Here is a 17,060-nt window from a genome sequence, read left to right as displayed (position 1 = left end):
CACACATTCACCTCAATAGAGTTAAGACGATATTGTAAGTTCACAAGACAAAAGCTTAAATAACATTCACCAGGACTCACAAAGTACAAGAGTGCAAATGTCATCTAACCTCGATCGAGGTGAATGTGTGTATTAATCTTTCGGAGCTTCTGATTCTGTTACCACTCCAATTAAGAATTGGATGCATCACAACAGACAAACACACATTCACCTTAATGGAGTTTAGACGACATTCAAATGTCATCTAACCTTAACCGAGATTTAGTCTTCCAGAGCTTCCGATTCTGTTAATACTCGTATTAAGAATTGGATGCATCACAACAGACAAACACACATTCACCTTAATGGACTTTAGACGACATTCAAATGTCATCTAACCTTAACCGAGGTGAATGTGTGTTTTAGTCTTCCAGAGCTTCCGATTCTGTTAACACTCGTATTAAGAATTGGATGCATCACAACAGACAAACACACATTCACCTTAATGGAGTTTAGACGACATTCAAATGTCATCTAACCTTAACCGAGGTGAATGTGTGTTTTAGTCCTCCAGAGCTTCCGATTCTGTTAACACTCGTATTAAGAATTTGATGCATCACAACAGACAAACACACATTCACCTTAATGGAGTTTAGATTCTCATTGAATGTCGTCTCAACTCCATTGAGGTGAATGTGTGACTTTGTACTATGTAGCGTCCAATTCTAACTTTGATAGATATCAGAATCGGACGCTCAGTGAGTCAAATACACACATTCACCTTAACAGAGTTTAGAATGTCGTCTCAACTCCATTGAGGTGAATGTATGACTTTGTACTATGTAGCGTCCAATTCTAACTTTGGTATACATCAGAATCGGACGCTCAGTAAGTCAAACACACACATTCACCTTAACAGAGTTTAGATTCTCATTGAGTGTCGTCTCAACTCCATTGAGGTGAATGAGTCTCATTGAATGTCGTCTCAACTCCATTGAGGTGAATGTGTGACTTTGTACTATGTAGCGTCCAATTCTAACTTTGATATACATCAGAATCGGACGCTCAGTAAGTCAAACACACACATTCACCTTAACAGAGTTTAGAGTCTCATTGAATGTCGTCTCAACTCCATTGAGGTGAATGTGTGACTTTGTACTATGTAGCGTCCAATTCTAACTTTAATAGACATCAGAATCGGACGCTCAATAAGTCAAACACACACATTCACCTTAACAGAGTTTAGAGTTTCATTGAATGTCGTCTCAACTCCATTGAGGCATGGACTTCTAGAATAGATGGACAGGAAACTCCCAAAAATGGGAAAAATTATTGGGGGCTGATGCGCTTTTTTTGATGTTGTGATAAAACCGTAAGAGATAATTTCAAAATTCCTTTTGGATATTGGGGAGCAACTATTTCTGCTGACAGCTGGACCAAAGAAATGTTGAAATCGCATAAGAGGAATCCACACGGGCTCTTGGCCCCCAAAAAACTCCATTTTCCAAAAATCGGTCTTTTTATTCCTGAGCTCAAAATAATCAAAAGTATATGATGTTGGTGTCTAATTATATGTTTTTTGGGTCAACAAGTTCAATAAAATTGGTTTCAAACGTCTCAAACTTCAAATATATATATAAAAATACCAAAATTCAATATTTATTTGAAAGTCGCTGCATATTTATTGTATTTAATGTTTATGGAGCCAACAAACGGAATAGAACACATTTCAGAGGTGAAAAAGTTCACCTTCTTGTCCAAATACATAAAAAATCCAAATATCCGTTAATGTTATTCATATTATGGTTCAAAATTAGTAAGAAAGCAACATCTTGGCATTTATTTTCATAATTCGGAGGTTGACAAATTCAATATATACAATCCCTATCTACTATAAATATCAAATTTTGAGTACAAACACAGCAAAATTCAGTCTAATCCAGTCTAATAAGCAAAATTCAGTCTAAATAGTTTAAGCAAATGTAACATCAACATTTCCCTTGTGTGTCAGCTTTAGATTGGAACAGTTCTGCGTCCACTTATCCGCCCTTGCTTTATACACTTTGGGTCAGCATGTTTTAATTTGTCATTGATGTCTTTTGCAAATGCTTTGATAAAGCAATTGTTGAATCTTCTAAGCTTACTATCTATATTCTGAATATCTAAAGCTGAGAACTCATAAATCACTTTATATGCATCTAGGAAGACTTGAGGGCAACATTTTTTCTCTCTTGTTTTGAAAAAGGCATACAAATACTGGGAGAGATCAAATAATTCACCAGGGGGATGTCCAAGAGCACCGCGAGACACCCTATCTAGAAATTCTGAATTGGCATTAGTGATAACAGGAGTAGAGTCTAAGCAGCATCCCTCTTTGAAAGCAACATAGCCAGATATGTAGTACAGAGCAGACTTTTCTATTTCTGTAAGTGTTGTTGATATTTGAAAACATGAATCAATAATTTCCTGATCATCTTCACTGTGCGCCACGCCCTTGCAACACTCGCTGATCCCTGAGCTTTGAAGTTTGTCTGAAAGTTCTAGTTGATTGAAGAGCTTGATTCTCTAGCTTCAATCCATTATACACTTGATACGTGGAGATGTGGAAATTTCCCCACTGGTCTGGCGGTAGACTCCAAATTCACCCTCAATCGATCACTTTGTATTTTTCCACTGAGAACATATTTGAAGCCAACATCTATTAGGCATTTGATAAGGAAACTAATCCAGTCATAGTTTGATGGAGCGCATTACTGGTTTCAATGGTAAGCCCATGTTTCCGAACGCCTTTGATGGAACTGTCCATTAGTTTGAATGTTACTGCAACCTTTTATATATATTCAAGTCTTTTGTCACCTTTGTCACTGTAGGGTTTCTGTCAGGATCGTTTGTTCTATATCCTTTGTTAGGAGATTTGATGTTTAACATGTTCCATGCTCTTGTCACCATCTTTACAAAAAGTGATGTACTGATCAAACCTCTCTTTTCTAAAGCTGCCACGGTTTTTCATTAAATAGATCACAAGCTAGTTTCACTTTTGTTTTTCAAAATTGTTAGGATACAGTGCTGCATATGACAGTTTGGTTTCTTTCAAGCAGGATTCATTTTCCTCATTAAAATTTGGATGATATCAGAAAATTTTGCAAAGTGGGAGGCTTGTGTTTCTGCATCAATAAACTGTAGCGTTTGTGTTTTTCTGTGACCCAGTTGTTCGAATGTTTTTCAAGCAGTGAGTCATATCATAGAATGTGAAAAGTTCTTTAAAGTATGGATTATCATGTGGGTGTACAACTGAATAGATGGCTGCACTAGCATTGTTTTGGTGGTATACTTTGAACATTTTTTGATTCACGGAATGAGTATCTGTCAGTATTAGGAAAACAAATCCACCACCTTCAAATACAATCTCCATAACAATATCAATTTGTTTTCAGAATTCATGTTTTAAGCTGTTAATAGGTAGGAGACGAGCAACAAAAGCGGGCACCCCCATTGATGGATTTATCATTATAGCTAGAACTGTTTTTGCAACCTTTTGTTCTTCACAATCTACAGCAAATCCAATTATTTGATCTTTTTGAAATTGCACTGAAGGCTTCACATGAATTTCGTCAGCAGTAATGAAGCAATATCTCTCAAGCCCATCCAGTTTTGCAAACACGCTAGAAATAACCTCTTTACAGACCTCAATACTTTCAGGGCTTCCAAGTTTTCCAAAAGTATGATTTTAATGTCTTTATATTAGGTAAGGATAAGAAGTTTAATAATGATCTATAGCAATTTCTACTACGAAGCATAAGCTCAACTGCACTTTGAATAAGCTGACCACTGTAACGCCTACCTTTAGAACCAACACAACACATTTTCACCTGCTCTAATAGAAACAAAATCTTTTCCTTTACTTGTTCATCAATGTCATCTGAATCATTACACAGCTCAGTTAGAGTTTCAGATAATTGTGTGAGTTCATTGTGAATGTCTATAGGAAAAGATGAAACTTTCTCAATCACTTTGTCAATTTCTGAATACTTACTTAGCCTCCAATCAAACCCAGTAATAACATCACGGAGCGATACAGATGTATTGCCTTTGAAAGCTCTCACTTTCATGTCCCTATTTATGAATATTGAGAATGTTATGATTGGTGGAATGCTCTGAATATGATAAAGCTTTATTACATTATCTTCTGACATGTCACTCACAAGATTTACTGTTTGAGAATACTTCTTAAGATCATCCCAACTCATAATAGTGTCAGATTTTCAGACTCAATCTTCTGTTGTTTTCTCCTGGATTCACCTGATACAGTACGATTATCTACATCCCTTAGACGACTGGGAGATGTTAGCACAAAACATGAAGAAGGGGTAGTTCCAAAACAGATGGGGATCATGTGGTCTATATCCTAATGGCCCCTGACATTTTTTGCGCTGAAAATCCTTTGGCCAATGTTTTTCACACAGTACACTTTCGTCCCTTACATTGACCTTGCTGGGCAGAGCATTTACCCACAAGGCTCTTTCTTGTGGATCCTTTGGAAACCTGAAGACTGACACTTTTTCATTACTGCTGTCATAGTTGCCAGTGCAGGGTTTACCATCAAAATGGGTAATACACTTCTTAGGCATTGTTGCTTCTTTGTATCACGAGTCACGACCCTGAAAAAATAAAATAGTATAAATAAAAAGTTATTTTGATACGGTTTCTAATATTTAATTTTATGATATGAAACATTTACAATTAAAATTATTATTTCACGAATCATTAATAAGGACTTCTAGATTAGACTGAATTTTGCTGTGTTTGTACTCAAAATTTGATATTTATAGTAGATAGGGATTGTATATATTGAATTTGTCAACCTCCGAATTATGAAAATAAATGCCAAGATGTTGCTTTCTTACTAATTTTGAACCATAATATGAATAACATTAACGGATATTTGGATTTTTTATGTATTTGGACAAGAAGGTGAACTTTTTCACCTCTGAAATGTGTTCTATTCCATTTGTTGGCTCCATAAACATTAAATACAATAAATATGCAGCGACTTTCAAATAAATATTGAATTTTGGTATTTTTATATATATATTTGAAGTTTGAGACGTTTGAAACCAATTTTATTGAACTTGTTGACCCAAAAAACATATAATTAGACACCAACATCATATACTTTTGATTATTTTGAGCTCAGGAATAAAAAGACCGATTTTTGGAAAATGGAGTTTTTTGGGGGCCAAGAGCCCGTGTGGACTCCTCTTATGCGATTTCAACATTTCTTTGGTCCAGCTGTCAGCAGAAATAGTTGCTCCCCAATATCCAAAAGGAATTTTGAAATTATCTCTTACGGTTTTATCACAACATCAAAAAAAGCGCATCAGCCCCCAATAAATTTTCCCATTTTTGGGAGTTTCCTGTCCATCTATTCTAGAAGTCCATGATTGAGGTGAATGTGTGACTTTGTACTATATTGCGTCCAATTCTGATGTCTGAATGTCGTCTAAACTTCATTGAGGTGAATATATGTCTTTGCCTTACTGAGCGTCCGATTCTACACATCCGAATCAGATACATTATATTTATAATTTATTTAACCTGAACTATATTTTTTGAGCAGTGTGAATTTGATAAATTTTTTGAAGTATCGAATTTTTAAACACTTCAAAACCAAAGAAATATAGCTATTTTCATCTAAGAAAAGTTAAATGAGAAAGAAGATTCAAAGTGCAAGCCAAAGTCAGAATTGGACGCTATATGGCACACAGTACCTAGCAACGATACAATATTGGACCCCAGTCTTTCTGTTGTATAGACAAAAGGTTGAATTATCCTAAGCTACCATTTTCATCTAAGAAAAGAGAAAAGACTCAAGATCCAATGTCGATGTGTCCGTGTCGGATATACCAGAATCAGACTTGGACGCTACCCGCGTTCCCGGCTGCAGAGGGATTGTGACACAGGGCCGATACTTAGTAACGATACAATATTGGACCCCAGTCTTTCTGTTATAAAGACAAAAGGATAACACTAACAACAACAACAATACAATATTGGACCCCAGTCCTAAATTTGAAATATTGGATCAAACCAGTCTGTTTTAATACTAAATTTGAAATATTTAACTCCAGTCTTTCTTATCTGTGTCTAGATTGAATACGTTTTGATATTTTAATTTCACAAATTGTGATTTATGTTCTATACCGCGATATCAAAGACCTTATTTTTCACCTTTTTTATATTAAACAAATACAGAGTGTCATCCTGTCCGTTACGATGTCTAACGAACAACAATTAGTTTTCTCGAACGAACAACAATTAGTCTTATCCTTGATAGATGAATTGAAACAAGGAGTTGAAGATGGTTTGAAGAAAAGTTGCCTGTATGTCAAGAGTGTCTACCAGGCACATCTGCAACAGTTCGAACGCACACTAGAACACGATCAGTTTGCAGACACGAGTCTCTCCAAACTCGAAATGCAGTCAATAGACGAAATTCAGATGAACAAACCCGTTCATTGGGATTTTGCATTGAAGCTGTCTCACGCCTTGCGATCGAGTATACGTTTCATGTCCATCGCGTTGGATGATATTTTGTCCGAGTTCCGTATGGTGCTAGCGTTGCACCTCGAGAACCTCCACACGACGTACCAGGTCGCACCTTCGTTCGACTCCATACCTGTATTCAACAATAGAGTTCATGTGATGGGTGGTGTGCGTCCACCCAGCAACGAAGAGTTCGTTCCAATATATTTTTATTGGATGTTTCGAAATCCTCGTATAGTTTTTTAATACCGTCTGTAATATATTTTTCGTTATTCATTTCTAGAGTTCGGGAACGGTTACACTTCCTTCCTTCCTCGAGTTCTAAATGGAAGTGTAGAGATGTGGTCCAGAGCCCTGAAGAACCCCCCCCATATCACTACAAGAGGAGGAGAAGTGGTTGCCAGCAACGACCATAACTAATATCATTTTATTCAATTACAGTTGACAGCAGTTGGTTGCAGTTGAATATCTATACCATGGCGAACGAGGGTTCCAGTCTACATGTAAACTTTTCTTTTCTCTATTTAATAAACTTTAACTTTAGTAGTGCCTGATTTTTATTTTAAAACATGTGAGTTAGAAAAATATAGAAATGAATCCAAAGACAAAAATATTATTATCAAAGTTATTTGATGACGACGGTGAAACAAATTGTATTAAATTTCCAACCCCATCGTTTAAAATTTATCAAAGCGAAGCTTTAACATCGGTGCGCTTGTGTCAAGAAGTGGCATGTAACCTGTACCCTAAGAGTTTACCACGACCTTTTTCGATTAACCAAGTACAAGTACACGCCGTACGATTAGCTTTAATTCAATACTACAAACATGCTTGTTGGAGTCCTTCTTTGAGTGTTGAAACTCTGTTAAACGCAACATATGACTCGAGAATTCGTGAAGAGATACGAGTGAACAATTATGGAGGGGGTTTGGTCATTGGCGATGGAACAGGTATTGGCAAGACCAGGGAAATGGCTGCTTTTATCATCAGTGTCGTGTTGGCCGAGTCGAGCATTAAACAACTAGCCATTGATTCACATATGGATGTGTTAACACATACGTCAAGGCGGAATGTTTACGGGAACCCTTTCTTTATCTGGATAACGTGCTCTCGTAACTTGTTCAGAGATTGCCAAAATGATATATTACAGGTTCTCGTCAATAAAGATGATCGGTTCAATACTTGGACTAAGGTAGGGTTCGCAGACAGACCGAGTTTTGCAAACACGGATAGTGACAGTTCTTTGTCGAAAGACTATAGTATTCACACTCATGGTTACGACAACAAAAAAAATGATCGTTAAATTTTATAATTGGAAAAACATAGTCTCGATGAATAAAGAAATGCGCACCCGTGAAACCGTAACGCTGACACCTGCGATCTTATCGACGATTCAAACACATATTCGACGAATAGGCTTTAAGAGAAAAACTTTTACTAATGCTCGTTATGTAATGTGGTACGTTTTCAACGAATGTCAACGATAAGGAAATGATGGTCTTACCAGGATCGGAGTATGCCGGGCCGTGTTGTTCGGAGGGAGATAACAGAATTCACATTTACAACGCTAGTAGAAGAAGTGTTCGTTATGCTAGATTAACTCGACCTTACATCGGTGTCCTTTTAGACAAGTTTCCAATAGAATGGAAGGCAAACGTCTTTGTCGGTAACCAAATTCTCTCATGAAATCAATACATTGATTGCCGCGCTCTTGACTAACATCATGTACAGTCTGTATTTCATGATGCAAGACACTTAGAACATACAACAATAATTGCACATCGTCAGGTAACCTAAAATTTCTAGTGAAGTGTTTCAACTTGTTGGAAACTAAATTTCTCGTCGACGATCTTAAATTTCGAAGACAAGGAATAGAAGAGAGGAATGTGGGTGGATGTCTGACAGTGTTAAAAATTAACTTGACTCGATCCACGATGTGGGTATGAGCACCCACATAAGCTATGTATTTTGTGTGGAGACGTTCCATATAATCCGCATGGCTGATGTGTGGAATCGTCGTCATTTTGATTGTAGACTGTTTGAAGACTAGCTTGCTCCAAACTATCTCTTTCTCCAATGATGAATGATGGTTGCCTGTTAAGGTAGAGACGCAGTTAAGTATTTATAATCTTGTTGATGATACAAACACACACACGCACATACAAGGCTAAGACACACACGCACACAAACACGACTACTACACACCTACCAATGAAATGACAGACGCCACCGCCGCTGTTGTCTCTTCGACACGCAGACTCAACTCAATGCGAGCACACACTAAATGTCGACTTAACTCTATTGAAGTGAATGTGTGTTTTTGTCTTACGGAGTGTCCAATTCTGAATTTGTAGCAGTTAGACTTTAATTCAAACATTAGACTTACAAAATCAGAATTGCACACTCCGTAAGACAAAGACACACATTCACCTCAATAGAGTTTAGTCGACATTCAAGCGAGTACACACACCAGAGATTCAAAGTTACGTATACTCTCTCACATGCGTAATAAAGATGAGAGAAAGTTAATAATATTTTTTTTTAAATGTTAACCGCTACAGGTGACACGCAGACTCAACTCAATGTCGACTTAACTCTATTGAAGTGAATGTGTGTTTTTATCTTACGGAGTGTCCAATTCTGAATTTGTAGCAGTAAGACTTTAACTCAAACATTAGACTTTCAAAATCAGAATTGAACACTTCGTAAGACAAAGACACACATTCAGACCAAATTTTACTATCACTTGTTTTGAATGTTAAGCCGATCGCTATTGGTTCACCACCACTGATGCTGACTCTCTCATCATCGTCTTCTGGATCGCTATCGACAGTTGTCCAAGATAAATCATCAGATTTGATAACAGTATTCATTCTGCCTTGTGAACCTTCGGAGACGCATGCCTGTCACGAACCTTAAAACAAATTCATAATGACGTGGTTCTTGGTGGTGATTTTAGATGCTGTTTCCACAGGGCTGGTATATCAATTCGGTGAAACAGTCTCTCAAATTTGCTATCTGTTCTTTGTCGTATTCTGTTGTGAATTGCACATTATCCAAGACGATATTGCACTCAGTCGCGACTTGGAGAGGATTAACTTCATTGTACATTAATAGAGTCAGGTTTTTTTCTCAATAGATCTATCTGATCTTTAATCTATTCCGTTACCTGAATCCCATCGAGAATGATATTGCATCGATTCACGAGATCCGATTGAGCGTATGCCTCAACATCGATGGGGTGTTGGGTGTAGCACGATCCATGATTAGGCAACGAGAGGACATAATCTCTGTGTTCTTTGCCCTTGAACACTACACCTTCGCGGCGTTCGCGTCTGTCCAAGTTGTACTCCTCAGTGGATACGGTTTCATTCATCGTTACGGTGGTGTAGTTAGAGTTATCGCTTGAGTATGTGTTTAATTACCGTTAACCATATAGCCATTTATATGTGACGTGTCCAATTACGCTCGGGTTCAATCACGGATTATGGATAAGGTCATAGAAAACCACCTGTCTAACAACCTGGGAAGTGCTTACAAAGATCTCGCTGCCACTAAAGAGGAAGACAACGCTGCGCGGACTACTGACATCGTGCTGTTCGTCATATCAATTATTTGGCATTAATCTCAAAATGAAGTGTAATGCAATGGTGCAAAAATTGATTGATCACACCCGTGTCATGCCAAATTACAAGGTCAAGTCAACAGACAGAATGACATGCGTGACATGCGATGCTGCATTCAAGGAAGGTCTACGTGTCTTCCAATCAGCTTGTGGTCATTTGAATCACCGATTTTGCATTTCCACGCACATGGACTACTATCACAAGTATGATTGTGTGGTGTGCTCAAAGCCCTTCACCCACCGCGAATTGCAACATGGCAGGACCACATTGATCTTCAGACAACACCATTCCTTCGTCATAAGGGAATTCGCACTGTTGGACGATGACATGAACATCATAGATTCACACGTCATCAATAACAAAGCAGCTGCATTCAAAGAAGAGGTTTCACCTGGTGTCTTCAAGTTCATCGATAACAGGTATGATCCAGTCGTTATCAGTGAAAATGTCGATGAGGATGGGTACCCCTTGTACAGTCCGGTTGAAGACGATGACGTAGTCAACGAGGAGGAGGAGGAGGAGGATGACGATGACGACGACGAGGACGATAACGAAGAGGAAGAGGATGACGATAACGAAGAGGAAGAGGAGGAACAGGATGACGAAGAAGATGACAACAACAACGAGGAGGAGGAGGAGGAGGAGGAGGAGGATAATGAGGTGGACATTCCAGTCTACGCACCTGGTGAAGAGGAGGAGGAGGAGGAGGATGTTCCAGAGGAGGAGTCGGTTCCAGTTCCAGAGGAGGAGATGGTTCCAGTTCCAGAGGAGGAGTCGGTTCCAGTTCCAGAGGAGGAGTCGGTTCCAGTGAAGGAGGAGGAGTCGATTCCAATCGGTAATGAGCGTGTTGCCTTCGTTGAAGAGGAGACGACTGAAAATCAGCTATGGCGTGTTAAGACGAGTGTCCTCATCACCCGCAAATTGGTTGCAGTTCCTGGTAATAAGAAGGCGAATACCAAGCGTCATAATGAGGATACTGACGACTTGCCTGATGCCAAGAGAACCAGGATATTGTTGCCAAATGTGGCCATCGATGGTGAGAGATTAACGATGTGGAACGACGATGGGTATATCCACATTGTGTCACCAGGCTTCATGAATGAATCACAGCCCATGGAAATGATGTCATCGTTGACTAACCAGTCGCATAAATTGAAGATCAATCTGTATGAGAACTGCACTTATAAGTGCTAAATAGGTGTTGCTGATTGTGTATTGTTTATAGGAAATTCATGTCTTGTAAATATCGGTGTTTATAATGTTTAATCAATAAACCAATGTTAGTACACATGGCTACTGATTTTCCCAAATACGAGTCGATACAAACAAAACATGGCAAAAAAAAAAACAGTGCCAAAGACATGCAAAAAAAAAATGGCAATCAACACGCAATAATGACGTGTTTATAGTAAGTAAGTGTGGTCAACGCCCCTGGCAGCTTACGTCACCAAAGGTCATGCGGACTTGTAAGTAAGTGTGGTCAACGCCCCTGGCAGCTTACGTCACCAAAGGTCATGCGGACTTCGAGGTAAGTGTGTTATGTGCAGTCAGCGCTATTGCTTACGTCATTGGTGTAATTATTAACCTTGTCAACAACAATATCCAAATTTGGCATGTGTTAACAACCATCCCTTATTATCAAGTGATCGGAAAAATAACAACAAGACTAAAAATCACGCAATGCTTCCTGCCATTTTTAGCATGAGCATAACACTCCTTACGATTTACGTCATCTCAATCAATCGTGCCGAATCCAACAATGTCCAAATTTAGCTTGATTTGGCATACCTTTATTACATGCCAAAATTGGATAACCACGCTTACGTCATTAACAAGTGCGTGATATGCCAAACTACGACTACGTCACAGTATGTATCGATAGGAGGTATTGCTTACGTCACTACATGTGTGCGATTATCACCCTCGTGTTAGAGAATACGTCACAGTATTGATTGTTAGTGCAATTTATACCCTCGTGTTTTTGCAGGTGATTATCACTCTTGTGACTACGTCACAGTATTGTTACGTCACTACTATTTTTGCAGGTGATTATCACCCTCGTTATTGTTATAGACTACGTCACAGTATTGTTACGTCACTACTATTTTTGCAGGTGATTATCACCCTCGTGACTACGTCACAGTATTGTTACAGGTGATTATCACCCTCGTGTTATTGTTAGACTACGTCACAGTATTGTTACGTCACTACTACATGTGCAATTATCACCCTCGTGTTTTTACAGGTGATTATCACCCTCGTGTTATTGTTAGACTACGTCACAGTATTGTTACGTCACTACTATTTTTGCAGGTGAATATCACCCTCGTGACTACGTCACAGTATTGTTACAGGTGATTATCACCCTCGTTATTGTTAGAGACTATGTCACAGTATTGTTACGTCACTACTATTTTTGAAGGTGTTTATCACCCTCGTGACTACGTCACTTTATTGTTACAGGTGATTATCACCCTCGTGTTATTGCTAGACTACGTCACAGTATTGTTACAGGTGATTATCACCCTCGTGTTATTGTTAGACTACGTCACAGTATTGTTACGTCACTACTATTTTTGCAGGTGATTATCACCCTCGTGACTACGTCACAGTATTGTTACAGGTGATTATCACCCTCGTGTTATTGCTAGACTACGTCACAGTATTGTTACGTCACTACTACATGTGCAATTATCACCCTCGTGTTATTGCAGGTGATTATCACCCTCGTGTTATTGTTACGTCACAGTATTGTTACGTCACTACTATTTTTGCAGGTGATTATCACCCTCGTGACTACGTCACAGTATTGTTACAGGTGATTATCACCCTCGTGTTATTGCTAGACTACGTCACAGTATTTTTACATCACTACTATTTTTGCAGATAATTTAGAGACTACGTCACAGTATTGTTACGTCACTACTATATGATATGTGCAATTAACACCCGTCATTTCCATATGTGGAATTAACACCCTCGTTTTTCGCAGGTGATTATCACCCTCGACACACATTCACCGATAGAGTCAGAATCTGTTCATGATCAACACTAGCTAGAGTGGGATCCGATATTTGACGATTTCGTCTCCTAAGCGTTAATCTAAAAATTGAGTTTTTCTGAGGGGAAGGTATATAAATTATTAGAGAGGGAGAAAGTAGGAATCTGTAAAGTTATATTCTCGAATTTAGGTAGTTTGTCGCGACAAAGATAGAAATTGGACGCTCCGTAGTGCAGACACACATTCATCTCAATTAAGTTTATAATCTGTATGCACCCCCATGAAGATTTGGACCCCACTTTGTACTATCGATGTACATATACCCATGCAAAGTTTATATTCTGAAGTTAGTGTATCCCTCATTCACATATTGTTAAATTAAAGCATAAGCCATTGAAGTTGTCTTGCATGGAGATGTAAAATATTGGACCCAACCTTTTGCTTCTGATATTTTCAGAGTTGGTATTCTCAAAGTTAAATATTTACTCTACATGTGAATATAAGTTTATTAAGATGCGTCATACAAATATACACATTCACCTTGATAAATGTATAAGAATTGGACGCTTCGAAAAACAAAAACACACATTCACTTCGATAGAGTTTAGATGACATTCAGTTGCATTAAATGGGACGCAAAGAAAGACAAAAAGAAAAGTCCCATGGGGAAGACACCAGTTACAGTATATCACATAATCAGACGCTCAGTAATACTAAAACACACATTCACTTCGATAGAGTTTAGACAACATTCAAATGTCATCTAACCTTAACCGAAGTGAATGTGTGTTTTAGTCTTCTGGAGCTTCAGATTCTGTTAACACTCCAATTAAGATTTGGATGCAACATAACAGAAAAACACACATTTGCCTTAAGGGATCGAAGTGAATGTGTGTTTTAGTCTTCCGGAGCTTCAGATTCTGTTCACACTCCAATTAAGAATTGGATGCATTATAACTGAAAAACACACATTCGCCTTAAGGGATCAAAGTGAATGTGTGTTTTAGTCTTCCGAAGCTTCAGATTCTGTTCACACTCCAATTAAGAATTGGATGCATCATAACTCAAAAACACACATTCGCCTTAAGGGATCAAAGTGAATGTGTGTTTTAGTCTTCCGAAGCTTCAGATATTGAAGGGTAAAAAAAAATTCATTAACAAATTGTGTATTTAATTTATAATAATAAAAAATCTATATCTATCTCTTAATATTATTTAAACTATGCTTTGGCTTTGTTTCATTTTGAACTATGTTTTGGTTTGGGTTTGAATTGTGGTTACACATGAATCGCCTCCACTCTTTACATGGTCATATTGCGTTGAGGAAGAGGCGGTGGTGTAATGCATGATGATGAAGCATTGGGTGCAGAACTGCTAATGTAATTATTCATGGACATGTAATGATCCTCCTCTTTATTCTCCTCATCCTCTTCTTCAAGGGTTACATTGTTGAATAAAACAGGTGGGGGTGGGTGACGGGGCAATCCGTAGACATGTGAGTGTGAGAGTATCTGCGGCTGCGGCTTACAAATTATGTGAGAATGACTGCTAGATGGAATTGACCATGAAACTCGTCCGGATTTCAAGTCGATGGTTGGATTTTTGAGTGGTTCTACAGGAATGTTCATAGGGGTGAATCTGGAACACTTCCCAACCCTTCTTTTTGAGGGACGGTGTAAGTGGAGAGTCTATGAGTGAATATGGATGTGGCAAAGCAGGAAATCACGTCTCTACTGCCTTCGACATGTGGATTGAACATCCCAACGTTCAGAGTCGAAGGAGACGTGCCTGTTGCGTTCTCCATCATATCGATTAGTCGACGAGAAACCGAACCGTCTTGACCATCCATAACCGCCTTATTGTGAATCTGGTCGACAAGATTGTCTCCTAGAGATGGATTGTAAATATCATTGATGCTATTTTTGTTATAGACTGATTTAGGAGGTATGTCTGCAGCGTGCCCGTTGTGTGCACCCATGGTCTTTGCGGACCTATTGAATCTCGTGGGCTTCCATAATTTCTCGTCGTTGAGATAATTAGCAGGTCTGTTGAGAAGTCGACACGAATAAGGAGTGAATGCCACGTTACTGCTTTTGGCGGACCACACATTAGCCGTGAACGGAACCTTCGTGTTGAGGTCCCAGCCCGTGTTGATGTTGAGATGATCGAGGTTGATCCGAGACCCTTGACGGTCGGTACGCCCAATGCTGTTCATAACATGTAAGTCACCAGCCTGTAACTTCAAGAGAGTGTATGTCAAACTGAGATCATTCTTAGGTAGAGTGGACATGAGCAGAAATTGACTGTGTCTATTTCCGCGACTGGGTACAGCTGCGACAGGTCCGTCTCTGCCGTTGGCGTGCAAGACAGGACAGAACACATCACAAGTACAGTTGCACGTCTCTTGTTTTCCTAGAGACGAAAAGTAATCGATGAGGTTGTGTTTATTTTGCAAAACTAATTCGACATAGCCTAAGGTTTCTTCGCGAGTTACGTGCAAGTGCGATTGGACGCCAGTGGGTTTTGGTACCATCAACGTCATGTATTGGGACAAGGCGCCAGTGCAAGGGTAGCCGAGTGTCTTACCCGTTTCCTCTTTGAGGGTGGGAGGGCTGAACGTTCCTTGCAAGTAATGACCGGCCACAAGGTCCACAAGGTCCACAAGGTCTTAAGGGAGACCCAGGAGAACGGGGTTTGAATGGACCACAAGGGCCTCAGGGAGTGATGGGTTTTAGAGGTCCTCAAGGTGAAATCGGTTTTCGTGGACCAAAAGGTCTAGAAAGCAATTATTATCCTAACCGATATGGTAAAGTGTGTCTAACTTGGTCGAAGGAATTAACTAACGTAGTAGCAACTGACCATCATGGAAACATACCTATCAGTATGAGAAGATTAGAAGATGACTTGTCAATGTATGATAAAAAATACTGCTCGATTGGACGTGCGTGTGCAGTCACTAGGTGGTGGAGTTTATAAGTTAATCACTATTAACTCCACCAATGCTATACTTTTCATTACATTGCTAGTGCAATCTGATTATCTCGAGGATCAGCAGGCGGGTGTACCTCTGTGTCCGACAGTCGTTGACACACCAGCTTACAAGTTCATGTATTTGACTGTGGAAGGTAATAGTAATCAGTACACGTCGGCTGTACTCAATACTCAGGAATCGTGTGAATATTCTCTACACTATAGCACTGGATCGGCAGGCCCCTTCTCGTGTATTTTAATTGCCCAATCTGTACAGTACTCAACAGCTGGTGTCATCAATGAGTCTTATAGTTCTGAGCTCGGGCCTGCTTATGGTCCATCAGATCCATCCTCTATCTGGATATCTGAAGACACCCAAATCTCTCTTGGTGATGAAATTATCACCAATCCGATGTATCGGTTAGAAACGCTTGAACCAAACAATGTACTCGATCTCTTCTTTGGAAAGGATACTACAACAAAATTTACCACAAATGCAATATTGATGTATGATTATTTATCTCAAATCAAATTAAATTTAAATAAGAGTTTCCACACTAACGAGAATGCAACCTTTTCGACTCTGTATTTGCTTTACATTCTGTATAAGAACTTTTTAAAATCGAAGGGATGGAATATCGATGTGTTGTTGCTCTGTCCTAGTGTCTTTTCAATGGTAAAGGCTAACGTTTGCAGATTAACTCTCCAATTTTATCTTGGAATGCAATCTGAGTTTGTGCAGTTTTTTAATACATCGGATGCAGTAGCTTTGGAAAGTTACAAACCTGAAGTATACAATGCATCGAAGATTGTTTACGACTCTATGTTGGGTGACTACATTCCCGAAGAAACCGTGTTGAACTATGATAATATTTTCAATATTAATTGTAACCCGAAGAAACAAATTTAGCATGGTGAACCATAGCTGGAGCATTGTAGTC

Source organism: Eriocheir sinensis, unplaced genomic scaffold, assembly GCF_024679095.1.
Source record: "Eriocheir sinensis breed Jianghai 21 unplaced genomic scaffold, ASM2467909v1 Scaffold485, whole genome shotgun sequence".
NCBI lineage: Eukaryota > Metazoa > Arthropoda > Malacostraca > Decapoda > Varunidae > Eriocheir > Eriocheir sinensis.
Note: the sequence above shows the minus strand (reverse complement) of the source record.